Raw genomic sequence first — 20,148 nt, forward strand, 5'->3', positions numbered from 1 at the left:
ATCCCTAATGCGTACCTGATGGTGCATAGAGCACTGCATTGGAAAAGTACATGCGGTGTATCTCGATCATGTGTTTCGGGCAGGTAAGGTAGGGTAATCAGTCTTACGCTTCAGAGGCCGATCCAGGGACAGTGAAATATTACTACTGGATATGATTTTAATGTTCATTATTAGTCGGCCTTATGGTGTCATGGTCAACGCGTTTGCCTACCATGCAAGAGGTCTCTGGTTGATTCCCGACATGGTTGATATGAAATATTTATTCAAAAGGATGCTTTTACACTTGAGTACTTTATAGTCCCTGGACTGATACCTGAAGCGTAAGACTGATCTTTTTTTTTTTTTTTTAAATATATTTGGACCCCTGTATTTAGTAGCCTTACGTGTCATGTACAAGGCTAAGGTACTCGGGAAAAAAAAAAGTTTTTGTTTGTCTTGGAAATGGGATGTTCGATCACTGATTTTGGTTTATTACCTTTATGAGTCCAATCACCATTGTTGCAAAGTTCAAGAACAATGGCGCGTGATAACTACTTTTTACTACAGTGTGGATATCTGTTAAGGATATTCCATCTTTCCTGCATTCTGCTTCAAGATTATGGCGTGGCAAACTGAAAAATGGGCACTGAAATAACAGATGTTCTATACTCTGTGAAGAAATATCAAGACTGATCATCTTACCTTAATGTAACAAAAATGATCAAGGTACGCCGCGATTATGGTACCAATGCAGTGCTCTATGCACCATTAGGTGCGGAAAGGGAATAATGATGATGATGATAATGTTATTAAGGAATAATTTTTATCATCCACTGCGCTTTACATAATGATTCCATAGATAAATAAATTTAATTGAAGCTTTTAAATTTGTTATTTTATTAAAACAATTGATTTTATTATTGCATGCTACGGATTTATTCAAATGATTTAGAGAACATATGGGGTTTTAAGCTTTTTCCGAAACATCACTTCACTTTCACAGCTTCGCACCTCTGCTGGGAGAGCATTCCATGCCATAGGGCCTGCGACCGCAAATGCGCGTTCGACGAATTTAGTGCGCTGTGTGCGTAGAGGTATAAAAGCTTTTTCTCTCGCCGTAGACGTAGCTGATCTAAGCGTAAGACGCCTGTCAGCTAGTTCATCTGGAATACATAGTTCCCTTAGGTATTCCGGAGCAGAGTTGTGCGGTGACTTATACATAAGCGGCGGTGACTTATACATAAGGCGGCCTCCGTGGTGTAGTGGTCAAGACGCTTGAATTACACACAAAAGGTTCCGGGTTCGATTCCCGGTGAGAACACAAACATTAAAAATGTGATTTTTCTCAAGCCTGGGTGTTCTGTGATGTAATTCACCACTGTAATTGGGCCTCCTGGCCTGTTGTGGTGCAAAAATAAATTAATAATAATAAGCCAACAGAGTTTGTATTCCACCCTCTGTGGGAAACGTAGCCAGTGTAATTCCCGAAGTAGTGGAGTGATATGACTGAACTTAGAGATTCCAAAAAAAGTCTCACTGCGGCATTCAATACAGACTGTATGCGAGTCATTTTGTTCATTGGTAGACCTACGTAGATACCATTACAATAATCGACTCTAGACACTACAAACGCATTTATTAATTGACGGGCGGCATCAACTGGCAAAATTTTGCGTATGCATTGAATCTGTCTCAGCTGGCAAAAGCATGAACTTATCGTTCTACTAATTTGAGCGTCAAGAGAAAGGTCAGAATTAAGGAAGACTCCCAGTAGTTTAACGGTGGGTAAAGCGGTACTCCCTACATCGGGTAGTGCCGTATCCTGAATCAAAGTCTGTCAACTGACTGAAGCCACCCATAGTTGTTGTCACAAATTCTTTTCGGTGAGCTATTCAGATTGGCGAGTTGTCTTCCAGGTAACCGGAAATCTATCACAACGCTTTCATTGGTTGATTTCGGAGAACTAATGACGTTGGTCAAAGTAGTTCATTTTTATGAAGTTTTTCGTACATTTTCCAGAAACATTAAATGCTATAATTTTTACCTTTTTTTTTTATGTTACCAATTTCCCGTAGCACTGAACTTCTTCATTGATATTTTTTCCTAAATAAGTAAAACTGTTCAAATATTATTTTTTTATTTTTTTATTTTTAAAAGGTTAAAGTCTCCCAATATCCATTTTCCAAATAACATGTTTTTGATGTTTATTTTCTCGACAACATTCTGCATAGTAATAAGTTTTACGAAAACCTTACAGAATTACTTCATATCCACGATGAATTATATATTCCCTATTTCTTCCGTTTAAATGAGCAAGGGATGATGATGTTTTAATATTCACGTAGAATAATATATAAAGCCAACAGAGCAAAGAAAAGTCGAAAAAAAGTGTTGTTTTTAAGTTATACACGGTTTTCCAGGGTCAGACCGCGAAACATTTTTCCAAAAAGTCATTAAAAAAAAAAAATAATAATAATTTTAAAATGGAGTAAATCTTTCATATCTCGGACTAGCATCTCTTCCGACCCCTCCCCGACAAAAAAAAGAATATGAAATACTGTCGAGAAAAAAAAGATGTACTTATCAGTAGCTTATACCCGTATGCAGAGACAAAACTTAAGGTGAGGAAAGTACTTTCTAATTTCAAATGCATAGAATAACCCGAAGGTGAAGACAATATAATGTACTTTCCTCACCTTAAGGTTTGTCTCTGCATACGGGTATTAATTTCAAATTCCCGCGAAATCGGTTCATTATATTGGCCACGCCCCTAACACGTCACGATTCGGTTAAATATTGAGCTTTGTTTGTGACCGTTTAAATTTAAATATAACAAACATATCGCGTTTTTGTAGACACGTATTTTAACAATTTAATTTTAAATTTATGTTTGAAAACATTTTTCCACGATATCCATAATGATTTTGAAAATACAATCATTTAAAAAAAAATCATTTTACATGATTAGTAATATGCGATTTTTTACTATTCCGAGATTCTCCCAGAAATACGCTTACATTTTTTAATCTCCCTTTTCCCTCAATTTTACTTTTTTTTATTATTTTTATATTTTTTCTTTGCATTTTATAATGGGTATACATAAGTTACAAATACAAAAAAAAACATTACAGTGACACAAAAAAAAATCCCACAAGTGTATGGTCTTTGTGTATACATTTTATTTTAAATTGAAATAATAAATAAAAATAATTAAAAAACACAGAAAAATAAATAAATCTCTCAAAATCGATTGCTTACTGCTACTTTTATTTTTTTTGCAAAAAGATCATGAAGTTATGGCGAACAAAGTACCCAAACAATTTGAGCATATGACGACCACGAACGAAACGAAAAAGAGATATAAGCCATTGAATATAAGCTTTTAATAACTCATTTTTAAAGTTTAAGTTTTTACTTTATTACTTTAGAGAGTAAAAAATACTCAGTTTTTTAAATATATTTTTTCTATGGATTTTTTTCTTTAATGTTTTAGTACGTAAACCTAAAATAAAAACAAAACACCTTCAAGAAATGCGTAGGTTTTTACAAAAACCGTTTTTTTTTTTTTTTCGATAATTCCGTGTATGTTAGATTCGTTCCGACGTTTCGGCTACCATTGCAGGAGCCATTTTCAAGGTAAACTGTGTGTTACGTAGAAAAAAAAAACAGTGATTATGTACTAGTCATTCAAAACAACTTAAGCCGAATTACTGAAGGAAAAAACGGTGCATCTCATTAGTTCCAGATTATATTCTTTTTTTATTCAGATAACAAATATTTTTAAGTATACAATATTACTATCAAATACAATTTTTATGTTAATTCAATACATTTATTTACATTAACGTTTCCCATTACGTAAAAGAAAAAACAATTTGTGTGTACATAATGGGGAGTGACTTCCTACATAATTTTGTTTATTTTATTTTTAATTATTAATATTTTTAGGATAACACATAAGTTAAGAAAAAAAATAAACTGTGGTTTTAATCAGTGCTACACAAAAAAATAATTATAAATATTAATGTCCACTTCTTTCTTAAATATGTTGTTTTCCTGACTGCACTTTTTATTTTAATTGTTTATTTCATTAAAGAAAAATATTCCTCTATAAGTATAATGATGTGCTGTGTTTTTTTTTAATTTAGGAATTAAGATGTAACCACTTGTTTTAGGTTGCGTATTTACGTTTTACGACGTAGAAACACTACTATTTATTTTGTATTTATGTACATTTTTTAGCAAACAATTCTTTTGTATAATAATTTCATATCTAAAACCTTAAATTTATTAAATAATTGAACAGTGAGAAAAGTAGACGGTTTTTTAAAAATAACTTTTATAATTAATTTTTGTATTTTTTTGACCGGTAAAATATTGGTTTTAAAACACCACCCCATCCGATTATTCTGTACTATAATATGAATTGGGCTAATGTCTTTATATTTTGTATTATAATATTAGCGGTGGATTTTTTTTAATTGTCTCTAGTATTGTTAATATATTTCTAGTTATTTTTATATTATAGCTGTAAAATTCCCGAATAAAAAAAAACATTTTTGAATTTTTTAAATATGTACATGTCTGCTAGGAGGCTGCAAAACTTTGATAAATCCAAAAGACTGTGGGAAAAATAAAGGTCCACTTATTAAACTTGAAAGACAAGAGCCTCCTGGAAACTGAAGCAGTTTATAAATTGAGATGCCTGAGGGTGTTATCAAGTGTGTACATTGGACAAACAAGGCGCACAGCAAATAAAAAAATGATGATTATAAAAGAACGTGTAAATATGAGCATCCTGAAAAATCTTTCTTTTTTTGTAGACACAGGACGTCTTTTCACCTTCGAACCGCTAAGCTAACTCCTGAGACTTTGAGTTTCAGCTATTATTCCCTCTCCTCGGTGGTCTTCCGGGCAGACGGCGAACGGCCGGGATTTCGTGAGCAATAGTAAAGGGGATTTTAGAGCTGTCGATTAATGGAATTATTGACAGAATCTCTCCATAATCTATTAACTATGCAATGGGTATCGCAAATCCGTCTAACTTCTTGACTCTAGATTCTGTCTCTTTTGGGTTTCCCTGCGATTGCCTTTAGTGCTTTCATCTCTGACGATCTAAGCAGTTATTTGGTTTTTCTATTTAGTTTTTCTACTTGGTTTTTCGTATTTTATATTTTCTCTCTATCCTCGCCTCTGTTGTATACACCATGATTTGGTCTGACACACATTTTGTAGATCCGAATTATGTTTCCAATAATCATGTGTTCATTGTACTATACGACATTTCTTAGGCATCCAGATGTTTACTAACTGAGATGGATATGTTCTCATCATCACTATGGCAACATCATCTGCATGGCATGTGATGTTAATGACCTTATCTCCCTTAGTAGATTCACCACTTTTTTTATTCTTAAAAGCGTTTTTTTATATATATTTATTCTGCTTGTGTAAGAAAAGGTTTTAAGCATATATATTGTTGTTGTATATTTAGTTATAAAGGTGCTAAACTTGCTTTGTTTCTTTGTTGCTCTCAATATGTGTTATTTTCTAAATGCTAATATTATTTATGTCCCGAATCAAGTTGTTGTAACTCCTGGGGATGTAATTAAACGTATTATACTTGTAAAATACTTTGTGTTATATGATTTTTAAATAAAAATATATTGCGCAAACCTTAAATTCTGGTGCACGAATAAGAGAAGAGGCAATCGAAATACACTAACACCCAAATAACGTAAATAAAGATGACGGGCTGAAATTAAACTCAACATGGTTACCGGCACTACACACTACAAAAATGACACGGAATGCGCCTGCTGCCGACTGCGACACGGTACAAATTACTAGCACACAAACACATATTTTTTTCTACAAAACACACAGTTTACCCTGAAGGTGGCAACTGTAACGATAGCCTGGACTTACAATGGATCACCAAAAAAATATACATTTAAAAACCTACGTACGTATTTCATCCAAAACATCTTTATATATTTTTTGCGATTTTTAAAGTATCTATATGTTTGTATTTGGTTATGCAAGATGAATTCTCCAGTACTAACGTTAAATCTTCAGTGCTTTGCCTATTTCTCAATCTCTATCACAACTTTTATTTTCCAGGAAATGGCTAATGACTTCTATGAGATATCAATTTAGGATTTTCTTTTTCAATTTGCAATACGCGAATTGGGAAATGTATTTTTTTCTCACGATGATAAAAGAGTTTTCCTTAATCTGAAAGTGGATATACCAGCCTCAATGACATCAAAAGGAAATGGTCTGACTCGCGAGCTTTTCTTTAAACTTAAAAGACTTCGCATTAAAAAACATTTGGTATAATCTAAGTATATTCATGCCATATTTTAAGTGGTAATATTTCATTGACTATAATTTTTTTCTGCTATTTGTTTTTCTATTTCATATTAACAAATGTTTTTTACAAAACTGCATTCATTGGTCAATTTAGACCAAAAAGTGGCTTGCACCCAATCCTCAATTTAAAAAAAAAAAAATTGGCATAAATATTCCTTAGGACCTTAGAAGTATCCTACCCTTTTCAAAATAAATGGCACAGAAATTACTTTCATGAATTCCGTCAAAAACTTAGGTAGTATCATTAATAACCATTTAGAGTGGCACGATCAAGTTAACAAAGTTAGTCGTAAACTTTATGGCAGTTTGCACTCACTTAAAAGATTGCATAATTTCTTGCCAATCAATGTTAGGCAAATATTAGTCAAGAGCTTACTTCTCCCACTTCTTGATTATGCAGATGTTACCCAAATGGCAATTCTCAACTGTTTGATAAGTTGGAACGATTGCAGAATGTTTGTATACGTTATATCTTACCACATAATCGAATACATAGAAGATACATTCACATTCAATCACTTCTTCACAACATTTTGAATAGTCCCACTTCGCCTGTTTATCTGAGAGAGCTCTTCCAACCTCTATCACAACATGGACCATCTCTTCGCTCCAGTAACGAGAGAATCCTATTAATCCCCCTTCACCACTCTGATTTTCTTGCCTCGTCTGTCACAGTAGTAGCTGCTCGATTGTGGAATAATCTACCCATTGATGTGAGAGACGCCCCTTCTTTATTCACATTCAAATCAAGATTGAAATGTTACTATCTAAATGTTTCAATTGCTCCTCTATTTTTTCCATCCTATCACGTCTCCTCTCCTCTCTTCATGGTATAGTGTATTTTTTAGTTGATTTTGTTTCAAATTGTTGTTTAAAATTATAAAATTCTTTTAAAATATGTTCATGTACTTGTAATTTTTTCAAACTGAACGGCTTGGGTAAGTAGGAAGAAATTGCTTTAAGGCAATATGCCCACCCTTATATAGATATATAAATTGTATATGTATATAAAATGTAAAAAAAAAAAGTATCCCCTACTAAATCTCCACCTCTCGGGTGTCCGCTTCACCCCCCCTAAATATGTCCCTGTCCGTGGTTTTCATAATTTTCTACAAAAATGGCTCGAGCTACAAGAAAACTGTCAACTGCAAAAATTATTGTAATAATTCTATATTACTTCGAGTTCCTACCCTTGGGTGCCTTTGCTTGTCAGTTAGGTATTTTAGACATTTCGTTCCAATTGACTTCACATTGAAAAATAGAAATGACAATAAAAACATTTTTTTACGCATGAAAAGCCAATTTCCCCTTCCATTCCACGAATGACGCGTTTCTGAAACCAATAAAATGTATACAATGATGAGGTTCCTAAAAACTGTTTTACAGCGTCATAAAAGATGTTTCAGCAGAAATTTGACGATAAACTTGAAAAATATATGACATATCTTATTGCTTCGAGTACAAGTGTAAAATTATTTAGAAAACCGAGTTATATCGATTCTACTTTTTAAACAATGTTTTGATCATGTCCAAATGTTTGTAGACAGGCTGGATTTACCACTGTCATTAGGCCTCCTAGCCTGTTGTGGTGCAAAAAAAAATAGATCTAAATTTATCGCAACAGATAGGGAAATATTTTTGAGAGGGGGGGAATATGGAAATCTGGGCATTTACCATGTTTACAACCTGTCATTGGCTGGTTTGCGTGGTTTGAGTTCAAATATCCACATTTTCTCAACTCTTCCATATGTTGACTTTTGTGAAATAAAAGGGCTGTAACCTTTATCATATGGGTGAGATTCATCCTGCTGAACCAATTCACCTACTAGGCAACGCCCAAAAAAGGATAACCAAATGTTTGTAGACAGGCTGGATTTGCTCTATTTTAATTTCTTTTAATTTATTTATTTATTAATTTTTAACGCCCATAAGGATTTTACATACAATAAAATATACAGGTTAAAGAAATAAAAGATAGAACAGAGTTTAGAAATGCACTTGGTATAGAAATATATAAAAAAGTAATTTAAAGTAATTATCCTTACATTGAAACATTTTTTTTGTTGCAAAGTGTGGATTTAAAAAGAGGCCAAAAGACCTTTAGAAACGATCCGGATAAGTTAAGGGGCTTTCAATGTATTCTTCACCCGTCTCGCCTATGGTGCTATTCCAAACGCTCTCGCGGCCGTATTATCTAGTGTATTTACATACAAAATACATGAGAAAAACGGTTTTCTCGTGCCGCGAGAGCGGTTTAGAATAGCACCCTTGGACACCAGACAATTGGATATTAAAACGCAATATTTTTGATTTTCTGACTTAGCCCGTTTTCTCTGCAGACCTTATTTTGGGCCATAAAAAATCATCTTAGAATTCTTAATAGCTTTATTTAAGTGCATGGCTTTTATTTACTATCCTATAAATTTTTCTGGCTGTGAAATATGCTGACATTATTTAACTTTGCAATCAGAATTTTGCTGTAATTCATTAAAGTCGTTAAATTTAATGTTACATTCATTTTTGTTTTATTTATTATTTTATTTTTACTATCATAGTGTTTAGATTTTTACAATAAATAAGTAGGAATCATTGTTTGATAAAAGCATGTGAGCTCCTACCCAGTTGGAGGTGACAGAAGAAAACAATGTTTCGCTTCGATGCGTGTTTATTACATGTCGTACAAACAAAATAACAGTAAGAGTAACTGCGTAAACATTTTACGTTAGTAACTTGGATTACATGATGGGAACTAACTCTATAAAATAACCGTGTGAATGTCTAAACTGACAAACATAAGTTACTTATGCATAGTAATTTTCCAGCAATCATTTTATTTCCAAGTTGGAGCTTGAAGTCGTGTTCTAACGTATTTCTCAGCGATTTTATATCCGCTCGTTTCAGCACTTTATTATTCGTTATTTGAATGTTTTGACAATTTATTTTTTTCATACAGAAAATGTATGATACAAATACAAAATAAACTATTACATGAACAAAAACATCCCACAGAGGCATGGGTTATATCAGAATATATATATTTTTTAATTTATTTCAAGGCTTGTGGAAGAATACTATGGATATCATTTTTTTAATGTACTTATATTAAAACGTATATAAAAAATAAAATAAAATAGTACATCAAAATATTTTTTATCCATAAAGAAAAAAAACAAGTTCAATTTTTTTTATTCATAATTTTTTAAAAATCAATTGAAACAAATTTAAATAGTTCATCTTTTAATGAAACAGTTTTAATGATATAAAAAATAAATGATTTTGCGCGAATCTTGATTTACGACACAGAATTTCTAGTAAATACAGTATTCATTATTTGGCTAGATTTATAAAAAAAAACTAAAATAAGTGTTGGAGCATAAAAACATATGACTCTGTTTGAAAAAAAAATATTTTAGCTCTCAAAGTTCAACTTCCAGGGCTGCTAATTAATTATATTTTTTTTAGTTCATTAAGAGAGAGATCATGTGAAAAGTCATGAGAGGTCATGTGAAAAGTCGGAATAATCGACGTGCGTGCATGAGAAGATGTATGAATGTGAAGGAAGCAAAGGAAGTGTGCCAGGACAGAGTGGTGTGGCGTGCTATCCTCTCTGCCTACCCCTCCGGGGAAATGGCGTGATGGTTAGTTAGTTAGTTAGGTAGTAGTTCATTAACAAATATAATAATTTATTTGCGTAATTTTACGAAATAATTAAATACGTATATATAAACAAACAAGTGTTTTAAAAAAAATGTGAACATGTATACGTTATTTTATTTAAAAATCTTAAAATCACCAAACACCAATTTAAATCTCTGAAAATGATCGAGGAATTTTAACTCAAATCCATCTTAACATTTTTTTTAAAGGGTCTTGTTACATTCAATGTAAGCTTTTTATAGGGAAGTTTTTTACACTTCAAATAGTGATATTAACTCCTTTGAATCTAAAACCGTCAGCGAAATCGATCGATTCTAATATCACTCAATCTCTGTTGACAGATTGACAAATTTTGGCATTTACATGGGCAAAGACTTAGGATAGAAGGCAATTGGATAAAAATGGGGTGGTGAGATAAAAGTAATACTGGAAATATCCATCGTAATTTTGTGGAAAACTTCGGATTTAAAAGATTATTAACGATGAATAAATTGATTTATTAATGGATATTTAAACTGGAATGGAATATCCAGGCTATACTGACAGAATGCATTAAGTCAACGGTCTTTATATATTCCAAATATTGTTTAATATTTTATTTTTTATTTATAACAAATAAAAATACAATATTACAACCAAATACAATTTTACATGACTACACAGCACCGTGACGCGTGGATGTTTTTGGGATAGTAAGAAAAAGGTTAAAAAAAAAAATCCCGATATGTCTTCATTGTCACAATGAATATTCTTTCGATTTTTACGATTTTCAGTTTCAGTGCTGAATAGCAGCGTTTATTTGATATTTTAAGGTACATTTTTTATTTTTTTTATTTTATTCAGGTAATAAATAAAAATACAATATTACAATTAAATACAAAACTTTTACAATAATTAAATACATATATTTACATTAACGTTTCCCATTACGTAAAAGAAATAAATAATTCTCGTGAACATAATGGGGAGTGACGTCTTACAATAGATTATTTTATTTTAATCAATAATATTTTTAGAAAAACATAAATAAATTACAAAAAAGATACAAACGATGTTTTCAATCAGTGTTACATAAAGAAGAATTATAGATGTAATTTTTTACTTCTCTCTGAAATATATTGTATTCCTGACTGTACTTTTTATTATCTTTGTTCATTTCATTAAAGAAAAATATTCCTCTGTAAGTATAATGATGTTGTGCATATAGGTGCAAACTGTTGATTTCAAACTTTATGCTATGCCTAAAATAAAAATTACTCTCACAGTTTTATGAAAAAAAATTAAGAAAATCGCGGGAGAAAAAACAACTGTACGTATTTTCAATCCATTATCAAATGAAGTTTTACTAGAAACATTATTTTAAAATTATTTTATCGCTCGTCGTATTTGAGATATATTCGTATATTATACAATATGTTTTTAAAATCCATTAAATGCATATAAAATATTTCTAATAACACGTAGATGTGTGTTATGTCAAAGGCAAAAAATAGTTATAAATGTTGCAGTGTCTCAGTAAAACATTTTTTTATATTTTTTCATAATATTCCATACACAAAATATTCAACGGAAGAAGTCTGACAAGAAACCATAAAAGTTTACGTGTGTCAGGAGAGCCATAGGCCATGGATAAATACGGATTTGTTAGTGTTGCCAATTTCTCATTCGTCTTTGTAATTAAATTGTCGGAGGGTTTTCAAGAATAGCATTATGACAAAGCAATCAAGATGCCCAATCGATTATTGTCGAGAGCGTGACAAAATGTCACATTTTTTCATAATAAAATGTCACATATCCTGGGCGTTAGATTTGTGAGCACTCTAACATTTCATGAACATTGTAATGCATTGAAAATGTTAGGATTTGTTCTGCATACTGCCAGGGTTTTTGAAAATACCTGCGTGCTGAGAACTCTTTACGACTCCTCGGTGCGACGTAGACTCGAGAGTGGCTCGACGATTTGGGAGCCACATGAACTGAAGTACTCTCTTATGATGGAGAAAATCAAAAATAAGTTTCTTAGATATCTCTACATAAGAGAGATATTGCCTTAAGGCAATATGCCCGCCCTTATATGTATATTTATTGTATATGTATATAAAGTGTCAAATAAATAATAAGAGAGTGCGGTTATTATCCTTGGTATCAGTATGCGTGGCTACAACAGTTTAGAGACTAGAAGGAATATGTATTTGACTACACATTTTTATCGATTGTTGCGCGGTATGATCGATAATTCTGAGATTATGATTAGCATTGGTTTGTATGTTCCTAATAATTATCTAAGACAGCGTCAGCATAGATTGTTTCATATTCCGATATACAGGACCAACCTGCCGATGATTATTTATTTATTTATTTATGCTTTATTAAATTAGTTCATAACATCTTAAGAACGAATATAAACTTTTAATAATATTACAATTTTTTTATCATAATTTCTCAATAACATATTTTTTCAAATTAATTTTAAATATTTAGATTTTTTCTATTTCCTTTATTTTTTACCCGTTTAAAGGGCTACCGCTATACTGAACAACATCGCTCTAGATTTTGATCTGTTCCATGTATCCAAAGGGGTTTTCTGGAGCAGAATTCTCTTACTAATTTGACAAGAGTCTCTTTATGTATTTTTTGTCTTTTTTTATATGAACGTATTAAATTTTAATTTGTAATGTATGTATTATTTCAAATAAATTGATCAAATTGAATTGAATTGAAAATTTAATTGAATTGTTGAGAACTATGGAAATAAATAGTACACGACCTCAAGTTCCCACTAGGAAGTAAAATGAACGCTGGATAATTTAAATGTATAAGCGATAGCATCCTTAATTACTTGGTCTGTCAAGTTTGTTCAAGCATACAGCTAGTTCGTCTAGTTAGTTTCAAGTGTCTGACAGTCAGTTTAATTATCAGTACTCAGTTATTCTGCTTATTCAACATGTAATAAACACGCTCGAAATATCAATATCGATTTATTCTGTCAACCTCCTCAGGTGGGAGCTCCCTTGCATCCTCAAGCATAATTAACAATAGATGCTTACATGAATGACGAACGACGAATTGAAATTGAACATGTTAAATACTTAGGACTTACAATAGACAGACCATTGACATGGACATTTCATTTGATATTTGGTTAATTATTATAAACACTTTATTTTATTTTAGTTTTTGAGTTTTTTATTTTATTTTTATAATTATTATTTTCTTCAATTAAGTTGTTCTTCTTATAAGGCTCGATAATTATCGCAAATGTTATACTCGCTGCATATGTATGTATACTTATTATTATGTTATCCGCACTGTAAAATGTACATACATATCTAAATTTAATATCTATTCTTAACTTCTTATTAGTAATATTTATCTTTTAGCTTACGAGAAGGCCTGTAATTGGATCTTAATATATAATTTAACCTACACTGTAATTAATAAATATTGTAATCTGTTGGCTTTCCAAAATAAAATAAAATAAAATAAAATAAAATATCAATAATTGAATTAATAAAGTGGCGAAATTGCTGGGTCTTTTTATCAAAATATAAAATTTTGTTCCAAAAACGGAAAAAATTGTAATGTATGAAGCCTATGTAAAAACTAAAATATGTTATATGCATCTACTATGGGGAAAAGGAAATCAAAATGACATAAGCAGACGACGTAGACAGCGTTAGTTTATCACCTCCATCATGTAACGGCCACTAAAGAACTCTTTAAACAACTAAATATAACTGAACTCTTTAAACTAGAATCCTTAAAATTTATTTATAAATTAGCCACTGATGTAATTGTAAACGAAGAACTAAATCTTTTTAAAAATGTTAAAAATGGAGACTATACGTGAATATCAAAAAAATATTATTAACAACATTTTAAAACGAGACAACGACACTTAAGACTTATGAACCAGGGACTAAAATTATACAATAAACTACCGGACAAAACAAAACAAAAGACTCAGACAACCTTAACAAAAGATATTTCAAATATTTTTATTGGTTACGCCACATTTACTATATGTGTTTGTGTGCAGCACATTTACAAGGTTGCGGCGATGAATTTTTTTGCTACCTACTGGGCCCTAGTTTCGATGTTACGATTTTACTATCATCGGTACAATATTTTTCTCTCCGGCCCTAATAACAACCAAACTGTCAGCGAGTGTACACGTGATTTTTGGTATTCCCAGCGCGATCGCAAATAATTTGTTTCAGCGATCAATAAGGCATTGTGTCGTGTTATCGCAGATTATTATTTAAGAAACTGACAAGTGCCGATCCCGACGACAGGATCTGATCCTGCCTGCCGCGAGAGAAGTCCGAACATTAAGGTTGGAAGAAGCCCAGTACAAGGTACAGCTTGCCCACTACATACCGCACACCGCATCTGAGGACATAAGTCTCCTTGGCGGTGCCCACATACACGGGAAAGTTGCTTGTTGCCGAACGAGAAAAGCTGCCCGAAGGAGTACTCTGTAATTTATTTAAAAAACACATTTCGTTATCCCAGTGACTTGCTCTTCAAAGAATTCAGAGTACTGAATATTATTCAACAGTATATATTGAGAACGATAGTGGTTACACACATAAATAGAGACATTTACCCGAGCGTTAACCACAACCATAATACAAGATACTCCAATAGGAATCTGATACTAAGGGAAGGGGTCAACACTGTTTTGGCATCGAGACAACACTTTTACGTAGGCAAAAAGGTCCATAACCTTTTGCCAGAATCGTGGAAAGACGGGAGTGTTGTCAAGTTGCGAAAAGAGTTGACCTCGCTCTTTCATGACATTGGTCGTAGGGAGTCAGAAAAGTTGATGCATGCCACGGATTGGAGATTCTTACTGGACGTTGAAAATAAGAAGGAATAATTAATAAATATATATTTATAGATGGCAACCACGAAGTTTCGCATAAATAAATTGTCTATGTTTTTATGAATGTATGTTTGTGTATGCGCATGGGTGTATGTATGTTTGTGTGTATATATGTGTGTATATATGTATATATATGTGTATATAATATATTAGAATGTAATTGCCTAGCTTGGAACGGGGTATGTACCCTTGTGAGCTGGGCAAAGTGAACGTTAAATTTGTATTTTGATAAAGAGTTTAAATAAATAAATAAATTTGGTAGCCTTAACATATTTCTGCTGAAAGAAGAAAATCCAGAAGTACATAATATGCACTTTATTTGATTGAGAAAAGAGGGAAATAAATTATTTCGTGTGAAGCCCAGTACAAGATAAGTAATTACATTTATTTGTATCGGGGTTCAGTGGCAAAGAATTTAAAGATAACGCAAATCCGCGAACTAACAATATTCGATCGTTCATCAGCTTCTGGTGGTCGAGTGGCGCGATCAATCATTAACAAAAAATATTTTGTTGAATGAATGTAATCCGTAAGGGTTTATAAATAAATTTCAAATGAAAAAAAAACATATGAATATTCTACAATAATTCATTTCATAGCTTGAAGAAATAAGAATAGGGACTTTTTGATTTCTTAGAAATGTTCTTTTATGTTTTCTCCGTACAAAAGTAGGTAATATGATACGAAATTAATCCAGAAATACAGAATGAGGAAGTTCAAACAAGTTTTATATACTTAAATAATTTATCTTCAAACGACGAATGCCTTTTGTATTTTTTACCACACGAAAAATACTTTTGTAGGTTATCTTTGATTGAATGATAGAATTGCAGTGAATAATATATTTATAAGACTTTATTCACTGCGAATTAAATAAGGAATAAACGAAAGCATCATCTTCATCGTTCCCTTCCCGCACCTAATGGTGCATTGGGCACTACATTAGTACATCCATTGCAGCGTATCTTGATCATATTTGCTACATGAAGGTAAGATGATCAGTCTGACGCTCCATGGGCCAGTCCAGGGACTATGAAATATTCCATAATAAAAATTATGTACGTATACATTATTCTTTTTGGGTTTCGGTTTACATAAATTGTGAGGACAGAGAATTTTGATAAATAGGCATCGGAACATTGTTTTCCTGTCACTGTCTCGCAGATGCCTCCCGATGCTGTGCGAAAAAGACAACTGCATGTCAGACCTTTGGTTAGAATAGACAAAATCGACGTTTCGTTGTCCCGTTTTCCGCACCTCAAAACTGAACCGATTTAAAAATCGCGGTTCAAGTGCCATAATCCAGAAAGAAAATACGGGAATACCTTCGTATAAAGAAGATTTAAGTAGGTACCCAAGTACTTGTTTATGTTTGAATTCCAAAACGTAAATAAATTCGTTTTCAAATTTAGAATTCTGTCTGTTGAATTGTCTGAACTTTAGATAATATTACGTATTTTGCGTGTGGTAACACGACGTTACATCTTCGCAAAATCCATTTTTAAAAAGCTTCCATTGTTGTTTTGTGTTCAACAGGTTTTTGTTCCTCCTGAGACGCCATCTTTTTAGGACGTCCTCGTTCTACTTTCCTTTCAAACAAACAATAAGAATATCGCATTCGCGTTTTTACCCGTTTTTCTTCATCTGTTCGCTCTTAACCTTCACCCCAATATTATAACCCTGTCCATTCTTTGGGCCTTTCTTGTCCGACGCGACGAAATTATTAATTAGAACTCGGCTCTGCATATTATGAATAAATTTAATAAGACGCGCTAAGAAACCTTCAACAATGGAGACCTTTGAAGACGATATTCACAAATTTTCGAAGGATTTGAGACATGTTTTGTGGTATACGGTTTAATAAAGGCTGGAATTCCTTTGCGCATGAAAAGTTTGCCCATATTACAAAAGTTAAAGCCGTCGCAACATGCCTTAAAAATAAATACATTTATTTTTTTGTTTATTTCGAATGATGTACAGGTTAAATTGATATAAATTAAAACAAAAAAATATATATAAACATAGTAGGGCCTGCCATCCAATTATATGTATTCACCAAATTATACTTTAATAAAGCGACCACGGCTTAAAATTTAAACAATATAAAGCATAAATATACTATGTCTTAAAATAAAAGAAAAATGGACAAAACAAGGAGATAGTGGAAAGGAAATTAATAAGGAGTGATTAAGGATGATTGAAGGAAAGTAGGAGTGGAAAATTGCATTTGATTTAATGATCAAGAGCAAGAAAAGAGACAGAACGTCTATTCTCTGTTATTCTGAATCAAGCCTGTAAGTTCTCTTCTGTATGTATTACATGAAGTGTTAAATATATCAAGACTATTCAAATTCTTGTTAAATCCTTTACATATACGAGGGATCGTAGAATGTTTCCGATGGTTAGTTTTAATATTACAAATATAGAAAATATTCGACAGAATAGTTGGTCTGGAGGGGACACGGTAAGCAAGTAGATGAATGAGCTCTGGAGAATCATATTTATTATTTACAATTTTGTAGAGCAGGATCTGGGGCCTTATGCTGGGCGCATTCGTCTTTAGAATCGTATGCGACTTCCGTAATTCGACGAGTGACAGCATTCTTGAACCACCCATACGAATGCAGTCGGTCGAAAACCAATCGGCTTTATCTCGAATGCCCCAAAGCACTCGACAATCGAATGCGACCTCGTAACTTCAGCTTTCAAACTTCCTTCTTGTAAAACGCTCGGCATTCTGCTTGAAAGAAGAGTGGGTATTTTTGTTGTATTTTAACTTTAAATTTACAACACTGATCAATGTTATGATGATGGCGTATCAACAAATGTGCAACAAATATAACTGTACTTATTGTCAATCCATTATCAAATGACGTTTCACTAGAAACATGATTTCAAAATTCAATGTCAATGTCAAAATACGTGTTTGAGATATTTATTTATTTATTTATTTATTTATTTATTTATTCATTTATTTATTCATTTATTTATTTATTTATTTATTTATTTATTTATTCATTCATTCATTCATTCATTCATTCATTCATTCATTCATTCATTCATTCATTCATTCATTTATTTATTTATTTATTTATTTATTTATTTATTTATTTATTTATTTATTTATTTATTTATTTATTTATTTATTTATTTATTTATTTATTTATTTATTTATTTATTTATTTATTTATTTATTTATTTATTTATTTATTTATTTATTTATTTATTTATTTATTTATTTATTTATTTATTTATTTATTTATTTATTTATTTATTTATTTATTTATTTATTTATTTATTTATTTATTTATTTATTTATTTATTTATTTATTTATTTATTTATTTATTTATTTATTTATTTATTTATTTATTTATTTATTTATTTATTTATTTATTTATTTATTTATTTATTTATTTATTTATTTATTTATTTATTTATTTATTTATTTATTTATTTATTTATTTATTTATTTATTTATTTATTTATTTATTTATTTATTTATTTATTTATTTATTTATTTATTTATTTATTTATTTATTAACGGACATTGTCCATGTATACAATTTATAAGGTTTAAATATTACAATAAAAGAATAGTTTAAAACATTTAAAAAAAAAAAGAAAGAAGCATTGACAAACATAAGGGACATCGAGACAAGATCTGGACTATTTATTTAGTGCTCGTTTAAATCGTTGTAAACTTAAACCAAAAAAGTCCAGATCCTGTCTTGAGTTAACAATACGACAAAGGCGGGTCATTGGAGAATTTAGGCCATAGTTTGTTCTATGCTGATCGATGAACAGTACTTCATTGTTTCTCAATCTACGAGTCGGAATATTGAATTTTACTTGTCCCAGTAATGATGGAACATCGATTATACCATTTAGTATGCCGAACATATATATGGAGTCAATATTAGTTCTACGTTTTTGTAGACTAGAAATATTTAACATTGACTCTATTTCAGCATAAGAATAATTATCTCTCTCTAGTCCAAGCATCCATGCTATTTTTCGAAGCAAGCGATGTTGGACTGATTCAATGTGATTTATGCGATATTATACAATATGTTGTTAAAATCCATTAAATAAATACGAAATATTTCTAATAACATGTAGATGTGTGTTATGTCAAAGGCAAATAATAATTATCAATGTTGCAGTGTCTCAGTAAAACATTTTCTCATATTTTTTAAATAATATTCCATACACAAAATATACAATGGAAGAAGTCTGACAACAAACAGTAAAGGTTTACGCTTAGAGTATATACATATATACTCTAAAGGTTTACGTGTGGCGTGTGGCAGGGGAGCCATAGATAAATACGGATTTGTTAGTGTTGCCACTTTCTTATTGGTCTTTGTAATTAAATTGTCGGAGGGTTTTCAAGAATAGCATTATGACAAAGCAATGGAGATGCCCAATCGACTATTGTCGAGTGGGTGACAAAATGTCACATCTTTCCAGCAAAAGGCTACTGATCTCTTCTGTATACTAATGAATCAAGGTTATGAAATTTTAAAATAGCTATATAATTTGGAAAATGCAAATGAAATTTGTCTTCTACTTGTTTCAGAAATTTGACAGACATACGTACGTATGTTATGTATAGCGTTATAAATGAACCTAAGTTTTTAAAAGATTTACACAGCCGCATGATAAATCCAGCCATTTTGTTTGCTTTTTTTTATTCTTAAATCATTAACTTCAAATACTGTTAGCTCTCCCAATATGCCTCGATGGACACGTTTGCATTTTAGTAAGTCACGCCGCGTAGGTTTAATATTCGCATTAAATAGCACACGGGTTGGTTAAATAATGATAATGTTCCAGTAGCTTAATCACAAATAACTATCGACGTGCTATTAAGCGACGTGATAACAATTTCTCAGCATGTTTGTTTATCGTATTCACGATCACAATGGAACATCTGTGATTACCTAATATTAAATGTCAAAATATTTACGTTTCGCGACGTATAATCCTGCTGCGCAATCACATATTTTAATCTCACCGGTGTGATTATTTCTGTAATTTTTTTATAAATGAGAACGGGGAAAACTATAAGTAAAAGAGTCGTTCTATCTGAACTGAGCTCTATTTAAAAGAGAGCAGAAACGGCGACCTCTATAAAAGAGCGTTTGGTTTGCAGATGTAGCCGCAGCGTCACTGCTTGTGTACATGCTGACAAGTACTGGCAGGTTTTTATGTACATGCACCCGAGCACAGAACCCTGTTCATTTTA

At 31.5% G+C, this 20,148-nt stretch overlaps 1 protein-coding gene across 1 annotated transcript in view; it reads left to right on the plus strand.

Annotated features, from left to right (window-relative positions):
* LOC148273084 (arrestin homolog) overlaps nt 1-20,148 on the plus strand; it is a 97,896-nt gene that overhangs the window by 59,290 nt on the left and 18,458 nt on the right. The gene's annotated exons all lie outside the window — the stretch shown is intronic.

Source organism: Micrasema longulum, unplaced genomic scaffold (assembly GCF_059751315.1).
Source record: "Micrasema longulum isolate JH-2025_06_02 unplaced genomic scaffold, ASM5975131v1 h1tg002084l, whole genome shotgun sequence".
NCBI lineage: Eukaryota > Metazoa > Arthropoda > Insecta > Trichoptera > Brachycentridae > Micrasema > Micrasema longulum.